Raw genomic sequence first — 19,016 nt, forward strand, 5'->3', positions numbered from 1 at the left:
TCAGAGAGGGGAGCTAGTCTGTCAAGATCTCTGGATCGGCCAGCCATGGTGGGGGGGGGGGGGGGTGTCACACCACAGGTTAAACTTCGGCTGTAGTTGCCGCCTGTCACTATTGAGTCTTTCTAAACCAGGACTTTTGGGACGTGGCAACTTTAAGAGAGTGGACTTCAACTCCCAGCATGCTGGCTGGGAATTCTGGGAGTTGAAGTCCACAGGCCTTAAAGCAGCCCACTTGGAGAAACTGACCCCATGCCCCCTGAGCCAGCTGCTCACTCACCCTCCCAACGGCAGGTTCCCAGGACGCCCCGGCCAGAAGGAGCCCAGCCCCTCTCGGCCAATGCAGACTCTTGGCTAAGGGAGCCAGCCAGGCTCTATGCGAGGTGGGTGAGTGCGGATCCTGGGCACCGGGAAGCATGGCTGAACTCCAGGGAAGCAGCAGCTCCAGGACCCCTCCCCTCTCTCCCTGCTGCTCCCCCTGACTATCTGCTCTGTGAGCCGCAGCAGCCTCTGCCCAGCGCCCAGATGTTTTCCTCAGCAGACTCAGGAAGAGCTTTCACCAACGGCTCTCAACCCGGAAAAATGTTTGTTGTAAGTTTAAGATTCACCCTCGGCGGAGTTAATTATCTTTCCGTCTAATGATTTTGCAGGCATCCTATCTGCCCGGAAGGCCAAAAGGCCAAAACATTTACTCATCCTTTGGTTGCAACAGGAAGTCTCCTCAGAGAACAATTGGCTGGATCTGCATAAGGATCCTGGGGAATTCGTGTTTGTTAGAGGTTACAAAATCGTATGTTGTGATACAACGTACAACTGGCAAGGCGGGCAGCACAATCAAGCATGCCTAAGTCTCCCATGGAGGAACGGAGGGTCCTCCTTGGGGGGGGGCGGGAGAGGGAAGTGATGGCGACACAAAGCAGCTGGGAAGGGTGGGGTGAGATCCAGGGGGCAGAAGAAAACAAGCTTTGTTGAGTTTTCCTTTGCTGCCCCCCCCCCACAATTCCAGCTGTGCCAGAGGCAGCCACGGGTGTGTCACTCAAGATGGGGAAACAGAAGCTGATCCCAGAGGTGATTCAGTCCACAAGGGCTAATTCTGCTCCTGAAAAACATTCAGGAGGAGTAGAAGGAAAGATAGGAAGGAGAGGAGAAAGGAGAGGAATAGGAGAAAGGGAAAGGCAGAGGAAGAATGGGAGGGAATGTAAGAGTAGGAAAGAGGGGAGGAATGGGAAGAAGAGGGGAAGGGTAGAGGGAGGAATGGGAAGGAGAGAAGGGAAAGGAAAGGAGGAAGGAAGGAAGGAGAGAAGAAAGAGAAGAAAGGAGGGAAGGAAGGAGGGAATGTAGGAGAGAAGGAAGGGGGGAAGGGAGGAGGAAAGGAAGGAGAGAAGGAGAGAAGAAAGGAGGGAAGGAAGGAGGGAAGGAAGGAGGGAGGAGAGAAGGAGAGAAGAAAGGAGGGAGGGAAGGGGGAAGGAGGGAGGGAAGGAAGGAGGGAAGGAAGGAGAGTAGGAGAGAAGAAACGAGGGAAGGAAAGAGGGAGGGAGGGAAGAAGAAGTAGGACTGTTGTAAGATAAGATGGATCTATGGGATGATAAAAAAGCAATCTTCAAGTATATTGTCAACAGTAGGGAAAAAATTGTTATAAATACATATTATTAATAACAGTTATGAGATCATATAATTGTGAATGTATATATGAAATTGATAAAACAAAATAAATTTTAAAAAAAGAAAATAAAAAAAAATTAAAAAAAGAAAGAAAAGCATTCGCCAAAGCAGGGAAGCAGCAGGGCAGGATCCGTCCTCCCAAAAGAAACAGATGCCTACCCAGGACTGCCAGCCCCCCCTCCCCCCGCTGGGTCTTCCCGTGGCCACAATCCACGGCTTCTCTGGAGGAAGCCCTTCCTGTGGCCGGGGCCAACCCTGGAACCTCCGTGCTCTTTTGAAAACCTTCCATGGAAAAGTCCTTCAGCGGGAGATGTGCATAGCGCCTCCCAAGAGCAGCACAGGGAGCCTCTGCCTCCCCCCACCCCCCCCCGGGGCCTTCCTTCCATCCATGCTCAGCAGCCCCTTCCAAACGCCAGTGTTGGGGGTGGGGGAGGCTTCAGAGCTCCGCTCCTCCAAAGCCAACAATTGCTGCAGCCAGCCAGGCCAGGGAGCAGCCCCCCCCCTCCCTTCAACGCTTCTGGGCGAAAGGCACTTTTGGCAGCCTGCAGAAGCTGCATCCTGTTTGGCCTCCCTTCCATCTTTCCATCCTGCAGCTGGGGACAAACTGGGACTTGACGGGGCCTGGGGGAGGCTGCTCCGAAGGACACCAGCTCCAGCCCTCCAGAGGAGCCTCTTCTGCATCTCAGGCTTGTTGCTGTTGGTCCATGGAAGTTAAAATAAGGGCTTGCAGAAAGGTTACGGCAGGTCTCTCCAAACATGGGAACTTTTAAGACTTATGGGCTTCAACTCCTGGGTCCTGAAGTCCATAAGTCTTAAACGTTCCCAAGTTTGGAGACCCCTGGGTTAGGGTTTTTGCAAGCCCTCTGAGAGGCAGCTGCGGCCGAGGGGCCAGGAGACGAAGGGTGCTCTGCCCAGAGACCCAGGCCCCTGCTCCCTCCCTTGGCTGGGCAGGTCCCCCTTTCTGAATGGGACCCACAGTTCATTTCTTTGTGGCGTGGGAAATTCCCAAGTCCGGTTATCGGGCCCTTTGACCCCCCTTCACTTGGGAAGAGCCACACCTGCCCAGACCATGAAGCCAGTTGTGCCCAGGTGGCTCTGCCCCTCGCCTGCCCCGTATCCTCCCTGGCGGTGCAGCGCAGACATCCTTCTCCTGCCGCCGGGATGGGCAGGTTCCACCCGTTCTGGGCCAAGCCCGTGACTGCTTTTGAGAACCCAAAACCTTTGATGGTGGGCTGCTTCCACGAGATCCGTGACCGGGAGCAATAAATGCAGGTGGGAGGAGTAATCCCAGGGAATCCCATCCACCTTTTCCTGGCCGCGTGGGTGAGGGTGAAAAACCTGGGCTGCTTGCTCTGTCCCCAAGCACATGGCCAAGGCTCTGGCCTTAAGGCTGGGCAAAGCTCTGGGCAAACTGGCAGGTTTGGCCTCCTGCAGCCAGCCGAGTTCCCAAAAGACGCCTCCTTCTTGCCTGTCGGTTTCTTGGGGATATTTATAGCCCAGCTCGGTGCACCTGCCCAAGGCTGTAACCCAAGAGGGTGGCTCAGATGCCAAGGCGAGGACAGGGCAGCAGCACGCCACCAAGCCCGGCCCTGAAATCAGCAGGGAGGAGAAGCGGGTGGGCTTGGCTGGTGCCCTTCTCATGGAGGCCCTTTTCCTTGGCCAGGAAGGGGAGCTGCGGGCTCCTCCTCAGATCTTCCGCCCAGAACTTTACCTGCAGCACGAAAGCTTCCGGGGAGGAAACGGTGCTGGTGGGTCTCTGCGTGAGGCCTGGAACTGTTTCTCTTCAGCTCTCCTGCCTTTGCGGCTCCAGCTCAGGGGAAGCGATTACGTTACAAGCATCTAAAGATGGCCAGGAGCTAAAGATGTTCCACTTGGAAGATTAATGGCTGACAGCCCAGGGCTCCTTCCTCGCCCTCCTCTCCAGGAGGCGGCAGGCAGGCTGGGAGAAGTCAGCTTGGTTGGTGCTGACTTTCCGCTGGCTGCACTGCTTTTGGCCCATCCTTGTTGAAAAACGAAGGAGCACACCTGCCATTTTCACATCTGGGTGAGGATGCTTCACTGCTTTGGTATCTGGCAGGTCCGTTTCTAAACTCTGCCAAGATTTCACAGGCGGGAGGCAAGTGGAACCATCTGCTCCCGGACAAACATTCTCCTTCCACTGCTCAGAGGAGACCTGGAAGTGGCTTCTGAGCCTGGAGCGTCCCTGTCTCCCTTTCCTAAAGCAGGACGAGGGGATGTGAGCGTGAAACCGTGAAGGAGTCGGGTTCATGGAGCCACCCGGGAGGCCTGGAGGGCAGCAGGTTGCCTAACCTGGCCTGGTTTCATTACGGTGGTGGTGCCAAACGATGCCCGTCATTGCTCCTGGGGGCCAAGCATGCCATAAACCAGTCCTGCCCTGGAGCTCCTGGCCTCTGTTTCCCCCAGGTTCCCATCCCAGGGTCCTCCTCCTCCTGTGGCATTATGAGAAGACGAGAAAGGCCCCCCTCGCTTCTTGCTACACGAAGGCCGGCATTTCTTCCATGCTGGGCTCAGCAGAGCCACTTTGAGAATTTTGCCCTGATCATTGTGGAGTTGACTTTTGGCCACTAATAGAATATTAATCACCCTTGGGAATGCATCCTCCCCAAAGAGTGTTTTGCTTGTGACGGAAAGAATGGGGTACGCATTTCAGGTTTCCAAATGTGACTTTCTGAGTAATGAGTGGCCATCTCCCCCCATTGAGGTTCTAACCATGGCCGTCAAAAGAGCAGCCGTGTGGCTCGCCAAGCAGGCATGGCATCCGGGAGCTTCATTGTTGTGCGTCCAAAGGCTTAACACCAAGGCCACCTCTCCCACCCCTCCCGCCGGGGGATCTGCAAAGGAAAGGGATCTGGCGGTGGGAGGACATCGCTTCAGCCCTGTTGGAAGCCAGACAGCAGGTCCATTCCCTCCGCATCGATTCTAGCCTCCATTGACCCTCTAGGATAACGAGCCGAGTCAACAGTGGCTCTTCCACAACAGCCTTCGTCTGGCATGACTCAGAGCCCGCTGGTTTCACAAGGGTGATGTCAGCTTCCCTTGACTTTCCTTCATTTCAGGCTGCAGGTCGCTGAAGAAGCTGGAAGCCAGAAGGAAGGGGATGGGCAACTCGGATATTAATTCTTTCCCGGAGGCCCAGACACAACCAGTTGCCTGCTGGGGCTTGAACTGGGTGAGAGGATCAAGGTGTCCTGAAGAATCAAGCTACGCTCTTGGGTGTGTCCGTCTGTAAGCGTCACGGCCGGTTATGATGAGGGGAGGTCAGGCCGAGTCCAGCCGCTGCTCAAGCAAAGATGGAAAAAAACGGGGGTCGCGTCCACTTCCCTGAATCCTGGACCAGAAGCCCAGGACGAAAGAACTGTAAAAGGGACCTCTTAGAATCAGGCTGCTTTCTCCATCCTGAGGAAGGGGTTCCCGGTGCCCTGAGGGATGTCCTTCAAAATGGATTTCTCCCCAAATGGAAGAGCTGGAAGAACCCTTGGAAGAAGATGGAAGAAGATGCAAAGACCCCCCTGAGGGCACCAGGGTTGGAGTCTTGGCTGAAACGCGGGTTTCAGTCCACTGAGCTCCCTGGCTTTGATCCAGCGATGCAGAGGAGCCCCCGAGTGGGAGGACCGGCTGTAATTTAAAAAATCCTTCGATTAATAAAGTTTCCTCTCCACAAGGCCAGAATATTTGTGCAGGCTTCAGAAATGGTCTCTTCCTTCTAGGGCAAAGCTGGGCTGCCGGAGAAGGCGGCCTCTTCTACCCCGACCGGTGGGTTTGGCAGTCGAGGCCATCAGGCTCACTTTCAAGCGGGAGAGTTGGCCTCTCACTATCTGGAGGTGTGTTGAGTCACACAAAGGCGTACAAGCAGCCTCGACACTCTTGCATTTCCAGAGAGCATCCAAGAAGGAGCATCTACTCAACTGAAACCAGAACCGCGGGGACAAAATAAAGCAGCAAATGGTGAGGATCAACTTTGGAGAACCCACCCAAGTTGATGGAAGCCACTCCTGCTTCAAGACAGCAGCTTGAAGGATGACCGACAAGCTTTCATTCAAAAACGGGCTGTCCGCAGCATTTCTGCCCCAGAGTAGAAGCAGGAAGGCTGGGAGGTTGGAAGGCTTCAAGGCCAAGTGTCTTCTCCTGCCTCCTTTGCTCAAACTTCCCAAAGAACCCGGAACTGAAAGAGGGAGCCTGGTTCTCCTAGGCACATCCAGGCCAATAGTTGCATGCCAGTTGGGAGTTAAAAATCCAGCCCACCATCTATATTGGAGCCACCTCCTTGTTGACTTTAAAGAAGAGACGTAGCCACAGATGAAGAATTGGCCCAAGCGATGAAATTAAAGTGAGGAGAGCCAGGAAGTGGCCTTAGATTCTTCCCCCCCCCCGAATAGAAAATATGCATGAAGGACCAGGATCTCTTTTTAAAAGAGGCTGAGGGTCAGATGACGGTTTGAGAGATGCAGAGGAATCATGTTTGTTGCCAAGAAATCCTTTGCTGAGGAATACATAACATTTCACGTCCGCCGTCCAGCTGTTGGCTTCTGGTCTTATTTTCACAATTCTGTCCTTCCTAGCAGACAGGGAGCATTTTTGGAGTGATAAAGAACCAGCTGCCTGGGAACAACCAAGGAGAAGGTCAAGGACACCCGTGGAAAAGGCCCAGGAAGAAATTGATGAGTAGAAAGAAAAAGGGAAGGTGGCAGGAGAAAAATGTGAAGTATGACTGGCTGTGACCCAAATGTTCAAAATCTCCTGAATGCATAATTGACCTTGGAATTTTTCCACCCGACTCGCGGCCATGCCTTTAAAAGGAGATTGGGCGCATTCACGAAGCTGGGGGCTCTTGTGGTGTGTTGGAGCAGCCCACCCACCCTCTGAGTTGGGGACAGCTCCCCCCAAGTCCTCGGAGGCAGGAGGCCCCCCCCCTCCCTGGTCCTGTGGTCTCCTGGGCTCATCTTCTTCATGAGGAGGGTTGGGATTGCCCCGGAAGGCTCTCGGACAAGATACGCCTTGCCTGACCCAACAGGGCTACTCTTGAGCCAAGGTGGCGCAGTGGTTAAATGCAGCACTGCAGGCTACTTCAGCTGACTGCAGTTCTGCAGTTCGGCTGCTCAAATCTCACTGGCTCAGGGTTGACTCAGCCTTCCATCCTTCCGAGGTGGGTAAAATGGGGACCCGGATTGTTGTTGGGGGGCAATATGCTGACTCTGTAAACCGCTTAGAGAGGGCTGAAAGCCCTATGAAGCGGTATATAAGCCTAACTGCTATTGCTATTGCTATTGTCTTCCTCACTTCAAGCAGACGAATAAGACACCCACCCAAAACAGCAAAGGAGCACCACAACTGGCAGGCTCAGTGATTGGCGGCCACGTCTGCTCCACGGCTCGGCTTGAAGGCATTTCACCTCTTCTCTCCTTCAAACCCCCGTTGGCAAATCCGCCAGCATCCAATGCAGCCTTTCCTCCATCTGTGCTGGGGGTTTGGCCCCTCACGGGTTGACTCACCAGAAAGCAGAGCGAAAAGGGCGACCTAATCACTCCCCCCCCCCCCGTGAACTTTCAGGCGCCTGCGTTCAGTTGGTCCTGCCCTGCGGGAGATGGGTGGGAATCCCCTCTTTCGCAAAGGTTCCTTTCTTAAGATCTCCAGCCGGTCAGGAACGGCCTGGGGAGCTTCAGAGCGTTTCTCATCCTCAGCCAAGGGCGGACTTCAGCTGCCTTCAGAATTCCCCAGCCAGCCATGCTGGGCAAAATTGCTGCGGTTGAAAACCACTGAAGGTCTGCATTTCAGCCGATGGTTTCAAGCAGTGGACGAAGACTCTCTTTCTCTCTACGAGCATCGCACTCAGGAAGAGTAGGCAGAGGGATTGCTTCCTCTGCAGATCCAGAGACTCAGCCTCTCTTGCAGGGAGGCCCCATCAGCTGTCAGTCCTTGCAGAAGTGGCCATCCCTTCCCACAGACTCCAATCGCACCGGGCTTAGGAAGGAATTTCCCCTGGAACAGCTTCTCTCCTGGCTCAGCCAACCTGCCCTGCGCCTTTCCTGGCCTCATTAACAGAAACAAGCCCCCTCGCTCTTCCCCACAATAAGAGACACGCGGGGCAGCCAGGAGCAATAGCAATATAGCAATAGCAGTAGACTTATATACCGCTTCATAGGGCTTTCAGCCCTCTCTAAGCGGTTTACAGAGAGTCAGCATATTGCCCCCAACAATCTGGGTCCTCATTTTACCCACCTCGGAAGGATGGAAGGCTGAGTCAACCCTGAGCCGGTGAGATTTGAACCGCTGAACTGCTGATCTAGCAGTAGCCTGCAGTGCTGCATTTAACCACTGCGCCACCAGAGCTCCTCTCTGGCGCCCTCGGGTTTTGTCTGGTGCACGCAGGGCATCCGGCTGTCCTCCTGGGGCCACGACTCTCTTGGGAAGGCCAAGTGGCATCAGCCAGGCACAGAAAGGCAGCATGCCCCCCTCTCAAGCTGGCTGGTGGGTATCCTCCCCAAGGGCTGATCCCTTAAGCCTCCTCTCCTCACCTGCCCCGGGAACACGGCACCCAGTGCAGTTCTTGTAAGCCCCCCCCCCCCCACATCTACCAGCCTCAGCAGTCCTTGGCCCTGCCCGGTCAGTTTCCCTGAGTGCCCTCCAGAAGTGGGTCTCCTCCTGAGCCCCCGTCTCTGGCATCAGTGCCACAAAGCAGGGAGTCATCCACAGGAAAAGCGCCGTGAGGGATTCAGCTCCCCCAAGCCACATCAGAAGAGTCCCACTGCTAATGGAGGAGGCTCCCCAAAGGCCCCTGGGGCCACATCTGGGGGCAGAGAGACCCAACTGGGGTCCTTGGGATGTGCTGGGCAGCCCCAGCCAGAAGGTGGTTCAGGTGACGTCACCTGAGAGCACAGGTGAGAAGGGAGGGGCACTGATGGGAGGGCTGCCCTTGTCCTAGTCCTGTTCCCAGCTTCAGCCCCTCAGGGACCCTCCCTCTCTTCAGCCAAGGGCCAGTATAAATAGCCGGCCGGGTCAACAGCTGTTTCTGGAGTGAGGCCAAAACCTCCTTCGGGAGATTCATTTATGGCAGCAGGCGAGGGGGAGGGGGGGACCCTCTGGGGCAGCCGAGAGGAAGGGCAGGGGAGCCACTGGGGAAGCCTTTCAGCCACAGAAAGAGCACTTGAGGAGGGGGCCAGGGCAGCTTGTCTGCTGCACCCCAGGAAGGCCAGGGGGGCTCCTCTGGCAAGGGAGAATGGGCTCGCCCCCCCCGGTCATCTTTCAAGCAGGCTCAAGAGGCCTTGCAAAACCTCCAACATGGGACGGAAAATCCATCAGCAAGCGGAAGAATGGGAGGAGGCGCCAAAAGCCACTTTTCTGGCTCATAAAATGTACTGAAAAGCATCAGATCCTCTGAGCCGCAGGTCCCGTCATGGGATGCCGGAATCCCCCCACCCCCGAGGAAACCCCCGGCAGCTCTTGAAACCCTCCTGGCAAAACCTGCAGCTTCTCCGGAGTTTGTGCTGCTGTAGAGAAAGGAGCCTTCCTCCTCCTCCTCCTCCTCCGACCAGCAGCCACACGTGGATGTGGGCTGCTGCGGTTTGGACGTCCATCCCACCGTCAGTTGGTCTCCAGCCAAAATGGGCAGAGCCACCCACCTTTCCCCGGCATGCTTGGGATGCCAGCGCCTTGGCACACGCCGGCAGCAGCAGCAGCCCTCAGTGGGCTGGCTGAGAAACTGGGATCTTGGGAAGGCAGCTTTAGCTTCAGGGCTGAGGAGGGATTAAGGGGCTCTGCTGGCCGGGTGGGGCCACCGGGGGGAGTGGGCCCGACTGAGGTGCTTCCGGGGCCTGGTGGTGGCCATGGCAGGAGTGGTGAAGCACGGGAGGGTGGAGGGAAGGAAGGCAGGAGGCCCCATGGAGATCTGGTGGGCCATGGACCCTTCCTCATCCTCGGGGCACTTGGGATCCTCCAGTCAGATCCAAGAGTGCCGCAGATCCTCTGATGACAAAACGTTTGTGTTTTTCTTTATCAAGCTCTTCTGGTTTCTTGGTCCGGCCCAACCAAGCAGGGATGCCGGTTCTCCTTGGAACCTCCTGCAGCTGCCACCTCCAAGCCCTTCCTCTCTTCCGCTGCTTCTCCCCCTGCCTGGAGCATCTTCCGAAGCTCCTCTCGGGAGTGACAAGAATCTGCAGCATCTCAGCCCCCGTCCGTGCCAGCAGCTCCAGTTCAGAAGTGTAGACTTCAACTCCCAGAATTCCCCAACCCATCAGGCAGCTCTTGGTGCAGAATATTTTCAGTTGCATTTGGAATCTGTTATTTGGCTCCCCAAAAGTTTCCCGAGAACGAGACTTTCCGAAATCTTCAAGTATGCTTGAAAGAGTTCCCAAAACAACGGTGGGATCAAAGGCAGCGGGTTTTATCTTGGGCAAGAAGGCCTGGGAGGCCTGTGGTGCGAACCCTCCTGGGACATGACTTGACACAACAGGCATGAAACCATCCGTCATAGTTTACAGCTGGAGAACAGACAGCCCTTTTATAGAGGCGGAGGAGAAAAGGGGAAGGAACTGCAAGGAAGGCACCGGATCGCCAGGGCCTCGGCTGCCGAAGGCCAGCGGCAAAGTCTTGAGCCCACATCTGGCCTCTGAAGTAGGAGAACCTCAGTGGTGGCCCGGAAAGTGGCCAGCATGACCCAGAGGCCTGGGTGGACTGGAGATTGTGAAGAAGAGTCCTTAACAGCTGGAGGGAACCAGGTTGAGCATTCTTTACCTGTATTGTTCACATTTGCCCCCAAAGTTCAGGACAGCCACACACGGCTCCTCTCTGCGCCTCCCGAGAGCCCATCTGACCAGGGGGAGCAGCCCATGGAGATCTTCCATAGAGGCCTTCTGGCCAGGACTCACTCCTTAGAATGCGCACAGCTGGGTAGGATTTCAAGAGCATCCCAAAATAAAGTCTGTGTCAAGAGCTCCGGTTTAGAAAGGAACTCTGAGCTGACGTTGGAAGAGCCAGGGCAATAGCAATAGCAATAGCAATAGGAGTTAGACTTATATACCGCTTCATAGGGCTTTCAGCCCTCTCTAAGTGGTTTACAGAGTCAGCATATTGCCCCCAACAACAATCCGGGTCCTCATTTCACCCACCTCGGAAGGATGGAAGGCTGAGTCAACCCTGAGCCTGTGAGATTTGAACTGCTGAACTGCAGATAACAGTCAGCTGAAGTGGCCTGCAGTACTGCACCCTAACCACTGCGCCACCTCGGCTCAAGCGGAGGTGCAACCAATGGAGGAAGCACATTGGGGGAGCAGAACAAGACGGGGGTCTGCCTGATCGGGCCGCCAGTGCTCGCATCCCAGCCCCCGCAGTTGCGCTAAGACAGCCTGGCCCCCGCCACATCTGCCGGGCTGCCACCCTTGGTTGACACAGCTGACTAAGCCATCACGTGGCTCTCTTGCTTTAGTTCTGACTGCACATGTGAGCCATTGGGCCACTCTAGAATACGGCATGTGTGAACCTAGTCCTTTATGGCTGAATCAATAAACCAAGGCTGAAGGTGATGTGTAAGAGTCTCATGCCCTCTGTGTGGGTGGGAGTTTAATCTATCCCCTTGGGGGGGGGCAGCTGGGGAAGCTGAGCTTGATCCTCCACTCAAGAGGGAGCAGGAGGTGGGGGAATAGCCCTCTGCCCAGCTGGAGAGGAGCTGGAAGGGTGGGCTACTCTGGGGAGGTCAAGGCCTCCAAGAGCCCAGCTGTCCTGCGCTGGGAACCAGAGGCGATGCAGGGGACGATGTCTCTTCAACAGAACGGAGCCCTTTTGGGGTCCACGGGCCTTCGGCCGGAGCCTGACCATCCAAAGAGCCACCTTGTCTTCTCCAAAGCCAGACAGGACTGTGCAACCACACCTCAAGGCTTCCTCCTTGGAGGAAAACTGAATTGCATTTAGGCATCTACTCTGGGGTCGGGGGCGCCCTCTGCTGGAGCAAAAGGGTAGCCCTCAGCGTGGGGTGCCAACACACCTCTTTGGGCAAACACCCAGAAAGCAGAGGGCTCTGGCATCTTCCTGTGGTCGGGCCTCCCTGGGCTCACAAAGGGACCCCCTCCATGTGTTCCAGCCGCCCTGAGGTCCATAGGAGCCACACACTCTTGCACGAGGCATGCTCCCCAGCCACGCCGTAGTCCCCACTATGCCTTTACACCCTCAGTCCCTAGTGCTCTACCATGGTTAGGTTATTTCCAGGCAAGCTGCTTTGCTAGAGAAGGTTTAACCACATCAGTTTGACCAAACACCAAGGAGCCCAAGCTGGGATACAGGTTGGTGAGGCTGGGACCCAACAGGTAAGACCTGAGATGAGCCGGCGGTGGACAACACGCCTCGTTGCTTCTCTTCCCCACCTGGGACTCACAGTTAGGAGGAGAAACTTCCTAACTCACTTCCTAACAGTGAGGACAATTGCCCAGAGGAACAGAAATTGCCTCCAGAAGTTGTGGGTGCTTCGTCATTGGAGGTTTTCAAGAAGAGACTGGACAGCCGCTTGTCTGAAATGGTCTCCTACTTGACCCGGGGGATGGACTAGAAGACCTCCAAGGTCCCTTCCAGCTCTCTTCTGATTGACTTCCACACTCTGCTCAGGGCTACAGGGGAGCGGATTCTCATCTCCTAGGAGCTCCTCTTAAGGTTTAAGGTTTATTAAAATTTGTATGCCGCCCACTCCCATCGGGACTCTGGGCGGCTCACAGCAAGACAGAAACAGTTTAAATTTAAAAATAGAAAAGTACAATATTAAAAATTCACATCATCCATTCCATCTAAGCAGGGGCTGGATGTCCATCAACAGCCCCAGGCCTGCCGGAACAGCCAGGTCTTGGTGGCTTTACAGAAGGCCGGGAGAGTGGGAAGGGTCCGGATCTCTGCGGGTAGATCGTTCCACAGGGTCGGCGCAGCAACAGAGAAGGCCCTCCCCCGGGGAGCCGCCAACCGGCATTGTCCAGTTAACGGCACCCGGAGGAGGCCCAGCCTGTGCGATCTTGTTCACCCCCTTGGCACATTCTCCACTTTTCACAACTCCTAAACAAATGTCCTGGTTTACCTTTTATAGTAGCTAAGGCTCTCCAGGCTGCTGGTGGAGGCCGGATTCAGCAGCGGCTCTGCAGGGGGGGAAGCAGGAGCTGAGCATTAGCCCACCTCGCCTCTTGCGGAGGACCCACAGAAAGCAAGCCAGCCTACAGCCACGATTTAGCCTGGGGTGCTGCGCAAACCCAATAGACCGATTAGATCCCACAGATTAGGCCTCCTCCGAATTCCATCCACTGGCCGATGCCGACTGGCGACCACCCGGAGGAGGGCCTTCTCTGTGGCTGCTCCGGCCCTCTGGAACGAGCTCCCCGTGGAGATTCGGACCCTCACCACCCTCCAGGCCTTCCGCAAAGCCCTTAAAACCTGGCCGTTCCGACAGGCCTGGGGCTAATGAGTTTTTTTGTCCCCCCTCGAATGTTATGGTTGTTGAGTGTTTTAAATTGTGGTATTGTTTTGTTCGTGTTCTTTTTTTCTATTTGTACACACACACACCCGACTTGGTTGTGAGCCGCCCTGAGTCCCCTCCGGGGAATAGGGCGGCATAGAAATATAATAAACTCAACTCAACTCAAACCCACTTGTGCAGCCAGGTTAAGGCTCCACTTGCAATGCCAACCCAGAACCTTGGCTGTTTTGGATAAGTCCTTCTTTGCGTTGACTGTGGGGAAGCAGTCACTGAATACGGCCAAGGGAAGTTGAGTGGAAGCTGCGTCTTCCCGTCTTGTGTCCGGGCTGAATTCACACGTCACGCTAAGCCAGGATTTGTCTTCTGAACGCGGGGGGTTGAAGAAGCCTCATCATGCATCACCTGAAGCCATTATCCTTGGTTTATAAGCTATCATGGCAGCATCCACACCAAGGACTGAAGCCAAATAGCTGGTGTTCCTTTTTCCATCCAGGGAGAGAACCTCATGGAGGAGAAGGGAGCAGCTTCAGCCACGTGACCGTCTACAAAGGTTTACAACAGAGGACCCCCCAGCCCATGTGGCAGGACTCTCTCCCCTCGGGGGTGCTGAGGCTTCCCCAGAGCGCAAAAGGCAGAGCTCCCTCGGGGGGCTGCAGGAACCGGTTGGGTGGGGGACCCGCCTCCTGCTTCCTCCCTTCTGCTGAAGGCAGGAGGGGAGGTCTCCCTCTGCCCTTGGATGCCCACCTGAGAACCCAAGAAATCCCAACAAATTTCTCCAGTTGCTCAAAATGGATCAAGCCGAGCCCGGATTCCTTTCCCCGCCGTCATCACCTTGCCCTGCCTTTCCGGTGATCAAAACGGGGAAAAATGCAACCCCAGGGCCGAATCTTATGCGCTCAGCCAAGTTGCCTTATGTAACAGCTGCCCATGAGGTCATCCGTGGCTCCCCCCGCCCGCCCCCCTCCCAGGAGAGAAAAACCTGCAATTAACTGGATGACATCATCCTACCTGCAGCCACCTCCTAAGCTGCCCTAGATGGACATCGCTGGGCACAGAGGCCGCAGCGGCAGGCAGGCCCTGGGGGGGGCAGCTGGGGGGGGACCGGAAGTGGGTCTTTTCAGCTAATGGCGGCCTGCTTAAGCTCCTCTCCTTTCCTTCTTGGCCTTTATTTGGAGGGCAATTATTGTCCCCCAAGCTTGGAGTAAAGCTGCGGGAGATTGTTCCAGGCTTCAGGCAGTTCTGTGCCAGTGGAAAAGATGGTATGGGGGGGGGGGACATAAGGGGCTTTAATTCCCTCCCGGAGCCCCATGGGAGAAGTTGAAGCCTTGGCTGGTTGGGGAATTCTGGGAGTTGAAGTCCACAAGTCTTTAAAGTTCCCAAGTTTGGGCACACCTGTTTTAGGCTAAAGGTTGCCAGGGAAAGAAGGGAGTGGGAAGGCAGCAGGAGGGGGTCCCTCTTTGTAATGGGGGGAGCATGGAGGAAGGAAAGGCTGCCCCTGCAGCCGGAGGCCAAAATCATCCAAGAGTTTTCAATCTTTAATTTGAATTTTAAAAAATTAAATTACCTTCCAACTCTGGTCCTGGGGGTTGGAGCCCTGGGGTTGGGGAGGGGGCTGTACTGGTAGTGGAGCTTCTCACGCGAAGGGCTGTGGCGGACTCTGGAGGCGGGCAGACGCATTTCCAGATTGTGTGGTTTGGGAAGAAAGGCTGCAGCCCCTCTTTGCCCCCTTGGTGGAGATCAGCTCTGGGACTTCCATGATTTGAGAAGGGCAACAGTGAATCACGCAATCCCTGGAAAATGTGCTCAGGCCTGCAGCCTTCTGCCCTTCCTGGTGCTTCAGCCAGCTGCTTGCTCCCTTGTGGGGTGTGTGTGGGGGTGTTCCTGGGGGCACCTCCTGCGGGCATGGATGGAGAGGCTCCATGGTCTCCCCGCTGCCCCTGTGCAGAAAGGAAGAGCCGGTTTCACTCTGCTCCAGGGTCTGAATCTGTCACCCCCCCTCAGACGCCCCCTTGAGGCTGTGGGGGTGTGTGAAGCAAGACCCTCAGGCTGAGCCCAGTGAGAGGAGAGGACCCTCACTCCTGGACCTTCTCTGGGGAGGCAGGGGGAGGCTAGAGGAGCTCTAGGGCTCCTGGTGGGTCCCACAGCAACGGGAATCTTTCCCCAGGCAGCCCTGCCCCTCCAGCCTCCTCCAGGGAGGCAACCAGGCTTGGCCACCAGTTTTGAGGCAATTCATCACCAGAAGAGGCCATAAAACTGGGCCAGGATGAAGTAGCTGCTAAAGCCACAGACTGGCCCTGCCTCTGGGGGGGAAGGAAGGGACAATCTTGGAAGGGAGGGAGGGAGGATGGAAGGGAAGGGAAGGAAGGAAGGGTGTGAGGGGCTTCATGTCAATTTAGCTGCCTGGCCTCCCTCCCCCCCCCCATGTTAAAAACAGCCCTGCCCCAGCCTTTCTGAAACCCCCGCCTTCCCCTCCACCTCCGGAGGGGAGAGCAGCCCCTTTAACCAGCATCCCCCCCCCCGGAGGAGATTGAAAACAGGACATCTGCCGTGGGCCCCTCTGGAATGTGGGCCTGAGGCGGAGAGCTCCCCATCCGAGAGAGACGACGCACACGCAGGAGCAAAATACCCTAATATGGAGCTGATCACGCGGCCCCCCCTCCTTCCCCTCTCCTCTACCCCCTGGCAGTCTCTGCTCTGTGTCTTGGCGACGGGGGGGGGGGGGGGAGCTTTGTACCCCTGGCCAAGCTGCCTTTGCATTCAGTAAATACAACCCCCCCTCCCAAGAGAGGCACCCAAGCAGAGGGGGGGGAGTTCGTGGAGGGTGGCAGTCGGAAAGGGCAATTCTGGGCATTGCCAACTTCTTGTCTACAGATGCCCAAGCCCAGGAGAGCTTGAGGAGGGGGCTCCGAGGGGCCTTTCCATCTTTTAAGAGAGAAGCCATATTCGGAAACTGAACGGAGAGATCCTGGGCCCCCCAACCACCGTCCTGGCCCAGGCAGCTTTTCCAGGGGCTTATCCCAGCTTTTAGGAAGGAAGCAGATCCTGCCCCCTTTCTGCTCTGGGGGGGGGGGGAGCCAAGCCCTGAGGGGGCTTCCTAGCTGGCCTGCGAGATGCTGGGCCAGGAGGACCCTGGCTGGCTCCAGAAAGCCATAATTCACTTTTATGTCAAGGGAGGAACCCAGGGGAAACCAAGCCTTTTCTGGCCCTCTGTGCGCTCTCCTCCGAGGGAAGCAGCTGATTTATGCGCACGGTGTGGGAGCATTTTCTACGCTCGATTCCAGAGGACAAAGAGGAGCGCTTGGAGGGCCGGGGGTGGGGTGGGGGCAGCCGGAACCTTTCCCTCCCCTGAAGATCCGAGTGGGCTCAAGCCACTTGCCTGGGGCAGCCCTCCCAGGCTTGCCCTCCCTCCCAACCTGCTCGGAGTACATATCCCATCATCCCCACCCCGCATTTGCTTCGGGAAGGCGTTAGTTGCACTAACTAACCCCTAATGCTAAACCTGGTGCCACGTGGAAGGGTTGCAAGTCTAAGCCAGGGTTTCTCAACCTGGGTAATATGAGAGAGGTGGACTCCAACACCCAGCATCCCCAGCCAGCCGGAACCCACCCATCTGAAAGTGGCCTGGGTTGAGAAACACTCTTCCTCTACGCCAGGGATGGCAAATCTTTTCGGCCCCAAGTGAAACGGCCTGGAAAGCACCCCCAAAATGGCCCACAAATGACTCGAAAACGGCCCCAAGAACAGCCCACGAAGACCAACTGGTGAATGCGCTCATGCCCAGAGAAGGCTGTGTGCGCCACGCATGCCATAGTTTGGTCACCACAGCTCTAAGCCATAACGGCTGGTTCAGCCACCAGGTCAGCCGAAGGCACAGCAGCCCAGTCCTGCTCAGCCCACCCGGGTCTCCCTGCCTTAGGCAGAACCAGCTGCTCCCCGCAAAACACCCGCAACGCCCCCCCCCTTCAGAGGCCCTTTTGATCCGGCTCCCGCGATGCTTCCAGGATGGAGAACAAGCAGGACGACGGACAGCTGCCTTCTGCCAGCACAGAAACATCCCCAAGGCCCGAGAAGACTTTGGCCCTGAACCTGGGAAGTGAGGCAGGCAAATCTCTTGCGACTCCACCAGTGGGGAGAGGAACCGCCAGCCAAGCGATTCCCCCTTTCCCCTCTTTCAAAGCAGCCCAACCTGGAGAACCACAGATGGTGACAACTCGGCTCAGGAATGCCCCTCGGCCAGCCGCAAAAACGCCGAGCATTTCTGAATTCCTGAGCTTGGAAGACTGGCCGGCAACTGAGGCTGCTTAGTTTTCCTGCACCAAATATGCTGGGAATGCACGGTCTCGTTTTCAGCATATCCCTCTTTCCTCCTCCGAAGGGGCTTAAAAGAACAGATCAGACGGGCCACTCAGAATTTGGACCCTTCCCGAGAGCGTCTGCACTGGAGAGAAATTCCTTGTGTGTCCAGCCACACTTGGCCAATAAAGAATTCTCTATTCTATTCTACTCTGCTTACCCCGCTTGGCTTTCTTTCCTCTTCCGCTGATTCAGAGTTTGAGAGTGGAAACTCTTTGGGTCAAAGATTTGGCCTCTTCAGGGCATTATCAATGCTGCCGTACATAAGCAAACACGGGGCTCATGGGTGGCTCTTCTCCCTTGTCCACACCGCCTTCCTCCACAGCTCTCTCTCTGCCCACGACATGCCGCATTTGCCTTCCTCCTAATAAAGGATCTGGGAATTGGCTTCAAAACCACCTAACCTTCAAGGGCAGCCCAAATTGGAACGCCCGGTAGTAGCCAAAAGGGGAAGCCGCTTTGACACAAATGAGCCTCTGACCAGGATCAGGGGTCACCGCTTCGCTCGGCACCATTACACAAATGAACACAAATGCAACAAGTTTCAAGGTTCTCCACGAGGGGGACCCTCTCCTCCTCCTCCTCCTCCTGTGTAAGGTAAGTTCTTTGACCCAAGGATGCTCAACTGAACTGGGGTGCACAGCATTTTCAAAAAGAACCCCAAAGCAGATGCAACTGCTGGTGGGTTCATGACAGCAACGAAGGAAGAGGAGCGACTTGGTTCAAAATTTTATTTAGGGTAAATACAAAACAGCTTTGTGGGCCCGATAAAGAGCGAACATACAGTGTAACATCAAGAGAGAGAGGGAGAGAGAGCCATTCTGGACAGTGGCCATCTTCCTTTGGCTTTTTCTGGGGGGGGGAGCCCCTCTCCCAGAAGCCTGGGGGCCACGAAAGGAGCCTCAGCTGCATTCAGAGGTTCCAGGGCTGCAGAGCAACGCAGGGTGGGTTGATGGGAAGGATGATGGGCAAGTCCTCCACCCCTCTTGCTTCCAAGGGGGGCATTTTCACACTCCACCATGGCTGACCAGGTCTCTTCTTCAGGAAGCCAAGGGCCGAGCCCCAAGGTGGGATTTTAGTGGACAAGAGCAGGGGGGCTTCTCAGAGAGCTCAGGGAGCGTTTCCTTCCTCAAAGCCCGCTTCCCTTTTTGACTGAAGCACCAGAGATTCAATCCATCCGCAATTTAAAGCGCTTGGCTCTTTCGCTGGAGGATTCCCAACATCGACGGCATCCAGAATGTGCCCCATCTGGAAATTCTCTCGCTTCCAGCCTTGCTTGGCCTGTCTTGCCTCTGGGCCCCGAGCCTCACGCCCCGTTTTCTGCACGTCTCCCTCAATGTCTCCACTGCACAAGGCCAGGGGGACGTGTAACTTTTACAAGGGTGGGTGGGTGGGAAGTGGACGAAAGCTGGACACAAGAGAGATCTGTCCTTCCAACACTCTCGATGGAGAGAAGCACCTTTCCCGAAACGACATGAGATTCTTTCAAAGGGTTTTCCATCCGGCGGTCCGTTTCCTGTGACCAGGTAGCGTGATTGGGAGACGC

The sequence above is a fragment of the Thamnophis elegans genome, chromosome 16 (genome assembly GCF_009769535.1).
Source record: "Thamnophis elegans isolate rThaEle1 chromosome 16, rThaEle1.pri, whole genome shotgun sequence".
NCBI lineage: Eukaryota > Metazoa > Chordata > Lepidosauria > Squamata > Colubridae > Thamnophis > Thamnophis elegans.